Here is a 6,000-nt window from a genome sequence, read left to right on the forward strand (position 1 = left end):
GAGGAAAAAAATTTTGTTTATCTAGCAAAGAGAAGCAAGGTGGGCTTGTATTTTGTGTAGGAATTTTTTAAAAATGCTGGAAATGTTCAGCATTTTTCTTAGTAATTTCCTAGAAGTGAACAGCAACGAAGTATTGTTGTATTCTACAATAGACCAAAATCACATCATCTCTAAAATGAAGACAGCAGAAATTCATTCCCTCTGAATATTTTTCCTAGATCATGGTTCAAAGTTGTTTTACTTCAGCTGCCCCAATGGTCAGAGCCAGAGGGAAGTTACCAACAGATTTTTCTTATCCTTCAATCAAACACCAACTCAAGCTCCCCGCCTCCTTCACGAGATGTTCTCCAGCGGCTTTAAGTTGTCTTGTTTCTTCTTTCTGTGGTATTTGGAAATATGCATTCTCTCTACCACATTACTCATCACCTTCCCTTCTTTATTATTTAGTTTTTCAAAATCACTTTTATTTTCTTATGTGTAAGGACTAGAATGTACATATCCAAAGGTTTGGGCTTGGGAAGAGCTCTAATATTTGAATTTCCAAATTCCTTTATACTCAAGTCAATTTATGGCCCAGAAGGACTGAGCACTCACCAGCTACCTGACTCTCCAGCATTTCCTGCAGTTATTCCTGAGCTCCTGGGGTGATGGACCCCTGAACGTTGTACCCTTCCCCCACAGAATTGAAGCAATACCCTTGGAGAATCCATCTCAGTGGGAAAGGGGTAGGACTATTGCTTTAAGGGTAATTATGTTCCCCGCCACCATCTCCCCTTCCCAGCCAGTGATTGATTTGGGAATTAGCATGAGACCCAGTTCTGGCTAATGAGAGTTTTGCTGAAGGCTTCTGGAACCAGTTCTTCCTCTGAAGAAAGAGCCATGTGAAATCAGGTTTTCTCCATCTCCATTTGGACGTGAACGAGAATGCTGATACGCGCTGTTGGTGCTGTTGGCTACTAGAGGAGCTAGACTTAATGTGAGATGAGACCAGCGCCACAGAAGAAAGAGCAGAGAGATGGACAGAACCTGTAAGTCAGAGCACATTTTTGAGTTGCTTAATCTGCCAACCTTAAAGGCCATGTACCTCCAAATTTCTCTGGATATGTGCTTATTAGTTAAGCCAGTTTGTTGTTTTTCGTTACTTAGAGCCACAAACGTCATAACTTATGCAGCTTTTAAATTCCCTCTGCTTGGTCTTTTCACACACATTTTGCTTGAACCTCTTCTGAATTTTTTAGGGTAAGAGAAGTAAGAACAGGTCATAGGATAAAAATGTTTTAAAGACTCTTCACGTATATTATTAAGGTGCTTTCCAGAAAAGTTGCAGTGTTCTCTCTCTTCCTGTCCCTTTGCCAGCAGGCCAATCTAGTCCCAAACATGACTCACGGCTGACTAGAGAGAGACAGAGTGTTACTTCTGGTGTTATTGTGTCTTTGCATCCCTTCTTTGGGGAACTGTGAAGTATAGTCTAGTGGATTCACAAGGAAAGAGTATACAGAATAAGCTTTTCTGGAATGCAGGAGTTGGGAAATTGATCTGCTGGGAAATTGAGGCTATGGGGCAAGAAGACGGACAAAGGAGATGGTGGGGTTTTGACCTGATTCTAGAGATGGAAGTGGGGAAGATCAGCAAGAAAGGAAAGTGAGGACACGGAGGACAGCCTCTTAATGTGTAATAATGAGAAACCTCCAATGCCGTCTTTGATAAAAGGCCTGTTAGTGCTCTGGGTGAGGGTTGCGGGGTTTCCCAGGGTGGAGATGGAAAGCCCTGTGTTTGAGAGCAGCCTCTCTGACTCCCCTTTCATACTCTTCTCTCTAGTCAACTTTTTTCCAGCTTTGTTGAGGTATAATTGACAAAATTGTAAAATATTTAAAGTAGACTACATGATGATACGAGATAAATATACATTGTGAAAGGATTCCCCTCATTGAGTTAATGAACACATCCCACACCTCACATAGCTACCTTTTTCTTGTGTGTGTGAGAACACTTAAGTTCTACTCTCTTAGCAAATTTTAATTATACAATAGGGTGCTATCAACTATAGTCACCATGTTATCCATTAGATCCTCAGACTATTCAACTTTTATGCATTATCATCTTGATGCTCTTCTGGGGTATCAGTAAGTATGGGCTGGTCTGGGTTTCATCGTGGAAACTTTTTCTTTTCAGTGTTTGTCACCCTGCAAGAAGACCATGCATCTGAAGGCAGACTTGCAAATAAGGGGGGGTGGGCTGGGAAAGCATAATCATCTCTGGGACTTGATTTAATGAGGCCAAAGCATGCCTCCTGCCTCCCAGTTTCTTCACTTTCCATCAGGGCTTGAAATTCCTCCAGAACTAAAACCATGGAATTTTTCAAGCTAGCGACAGCTATCTGGTCCAACCACCCAGTTAACAGATGAAGAGGCTGGTTCAAAGAGGTGAAGTGACTTTGAGCGTGTTGGTGGGGTAGTCCAGGGAACAGCTCAGGTCTCCAGCTCAAAGCCTTGCTCTTTATGTGGTTCTGCTCTTTGAGATTCATTTCATATAGTTTCAAAAATGTTTCAGTATTAAAATCAGCAGAAATGCTTTCCAGTTTGCCAGTTAACAACAAGGTACATGCCCAAGATAGGGAGGCGGAGAGGTAAGAGGATCAGGAGGGCTAGGGAAGACGGAGGAAGGAAAGACAGAGCAGAAGAGATCAAACATAGCTTGTTAACCAAAGGCCCACCTGCACTATGCATTCCCTCCTCTCCCCCTCAAGCAGAGTCCCAACCCTCCTGGACCTCTCTTTCGAGTTTACTGAGCTGTTTATTGCTGCTCCCGGGAGGGTGCTACCCTCTGGCTAGAGGTCGGGATTGTCAGTTGCTTTAGAAACGCGCCATCACTTCAGATTTATCCAGCCTAGGACACGGTGGAGAATCGCTTTGATCCTTAAGCAAGTTTTATAGAACTTGAGGCAATCTGGCCTTATGGCGTTTCTAGGAATTGTGAAATAATCCTTTGGCCCAGGACCAACCAAATCTTTTGTAGAGTGAGATGTTTAGTTGTTCTGCCCACAAGTCAAAGGCCCAGGGAGCACCTGGGTTATGTATAGGAGCCATAGAGGTGGTTAAAGATGCAAAAAAAAGTACAGACAAATCAGCTTGCAGAAGAGTAGAATGCACTTTAGTTCTGTACCTTTTTTGGTACTGAAATTGTAAAGGTGTTGATCTTGTTACTTTCACAAAGGATGTGGAGCAATACCAATATCTTTGGAAATAATGAAGGATTTCCTAAAAGTGAGGATGATAACACCCTGGAATGTTCCTGAGATAGGTTGTGAAACGTTTTCTGGATGTCTTTACCAAGAGTATGGATTTGGTAGTTAATCTGGACTTGAGTGACCTCCAGAGGTCATGTCACTAAGGAAGTCTATGAGTCTGCAAGGCTGTGAAACAGTGGAGTTTCCAGGACTTCTATGAGGGAGCCGGCTTCTGATGCTAATGAAACACATTCTTCCTAAAGAATTTGACTTTTCCGAGGTTCGACGTGCTACTTCACACCACCCACTTATAAATTATAATTTTTCAAATTTTCTGAACAGTCTTCCCATGTGCAGTCCAGATTAAGTGGTATTTCCAAGTTTTCTGGTTTTTTTTTTTTTTTTTTTTTTCCTGGAAGAAAATTACGAGTGTCAGTTAAAAGGGTAAGACGGGCACACATAAAGAAAACCCCAACTGTTGTGTGAAGAATTTTGACGATTGAATATGACATGGAGATTGGCATCCAATTTCAGTCTGGATGAAAGACTCACATGCTACTGGGAACTATGGCCAGCAACCAAATGGCTGGGTTACCAGGCATTTGTTTTAAATGATATCCATCTCTTGGGAGGTTGTTTTTTCCCCTTATCCCTTTTTTAATAGTGAGATCATGACAGCTTGCATTTTGCAGAACTGAGCCAAGGGAATTGTCACTCTAATTTAAGAGGATGAGAAAAAGCTTTTAATTTTATTATGACACCAAAGGTAAGCACTGCTGCTTCTCAGGGAAGAGGTGTACAGGGAGGAAACCTTTTCTTTCTCTTTCTCTCCTGCCTCCTTTCTTCTTTATCTGTTTTCTTCCCCTTCCATTTTCCTCTCTTGTTTTATCTCCTTCTCCTTTTCCCCTCCTCCTCTTCCTCCACTTCCTTCTTCTTTCTTCCTTCCCCTTCTCCTTCAGCCTTTAGTGAGAATGAACTGCAGTAACTCATGGAAAGCACTTAGCTCATCGTCATTCAATGACCTGGAGTCTACTTGCTTGAGTTCCAAATCTTAACTTATCTCAGAACTCTAACCACTCCCTCTACCCCTTGTTGTCCCAAGACTTGAAGGCAGAGGGCACCTGTGTGACTTCACCCTTCCTGATTCCCTTGTTGGTCTGTCTGTCCTTCCCTAAGATGTGGTGCTGGGTGTCTTGAGCCTCATGGCCTGGTTGAGCCTGGTAGGTTGGGTGGATTCCATGGGGGGCAGGGCGTGGGAGGAGGGCAGAGATGTTTTTAACAGCAAGTTAATGGAGCTTAAGTTTCAGGGTTCCTCATGTGCCTGGGCTCCTTCCAAGGCCATAGAGGGGGCCCTAGTGATGTGTTCATGTGATCATATGCTTGGTAGCATTTATAAAATTAAGATAGTTTAACTGCAACTGGTTAAGTCCACTGACTTTTCCATTCTACCTTGCTTCATTCACACTCCCCCTCATGTTGGAGAGTTAGACTTCAGGCATTTTCTTTAGATCTAAGGGGACATAGAACAAAGATCTGTTTATATGGTTTGCAGTCCTTTCTACATATAGTGAAGTAATGACTAGCTGTGCTTACCTTGGGATGGCTTCCATGAGTATTCCTATTGCCCACCTGGTGTTTAACAGGAGGGTGTAGGGTTAGAGGTAGTATCATGACATACGTGCCCTGTAGTGTCTGAAGCTAGATGCATGTGTGTCATGGAGGAGAAACAAAGTTTGAAATATATGGAGCCAGAAGGTAGTCTGTGGAAAAGTATTGTAGGAATGTGTAATACAGACTTTTTTGGATTTTCTTATGTTTGTGGCATTTGTTACTCTAAGTATTTTCTAGTTTGTTGTGACTTCTCTTGTTTTAAATAAGCATTCATTTTAACCTAATTTTGAATTTGTAATTTTATATTGTTTTAATTAAATAAGACCCTTTAAACTGTATACTTTTCAGACCCACCTAACTTGAGTCCTCCCTGGTGGAGGGGCATAAGAAGGAGACTGGACGGGGAGAAAACATGGAGAGCACCACCCCGGACAGTACCTGGCCAGTGTATGAAAGATGCTCATGGCCGGGTGCACAGGTGTCCGTGTGTTGGTGCCTGTGCCCATGTGTAGGTGTGGTAGGCACTGATCAGTGTGTGATATCAGGACCACTGTAGACACTGACGCTTCTCCACATAGCGGAGAATAAATTATGCCAGAGGGGGAAAGGAAAGTGTAATTTAGCTGCGTTAATTCTTATAATAATCTACATGAATCGCTTACCACTGATACCTAATTACTGTAGAGCAGAATAATAATTACGTACACCAATTCACATTTTGATGTAACTTGTTTATTTGATCGTAACCTCACATATTCTCTACAGGCAATAATCTTGCAAAGTTTGAAGACTGAGCTCCAACAGCTAAAGCTTTCACGGGGCCAAGATTTCAGTAGCTCAAATCATGGTGCCTTCAGTGTGTCTGTGTGTCAACATCCTGTTCTGAAATGCTCCCCACTCTTAAAAATAAGTAGACCCTACATCTTTAGTGGTTAGAGTTGCCTTTAAGCTAATTACCTCCCTTTTAGCAATTTGGAAGGTGGGGCGGGTTACTTATACCCTGTGGGATAGGTCATTGTTTATCTTCTACCATGTGCCAATTTTTTTTTTTCTGTTTATAAATGTAAACTGCCCTTAGTGTAGTCTTTATTATTTAAATGACCACAATGAGTATTTTCTTTTTATGTTTTCCCTTAAATGCACGCTCTGAAAATTTCATAATC

This window comes from Balaenoptera musculus, chromosome 2 (genome assembly GCF_009873245.2).
Source record: "Balaenoptera musculus isolate JJ_BM4_2016_0621 chromosome 2, mBalMus1.pri.v3, whole genome shotgun sequence".
Lineage (NCBI taxonomy): Eukaryota > Metazoa > Chordata > Mammalia > Artiodactyla > Balaenopteridae > Balaenoptera > Balaenoptera musculus.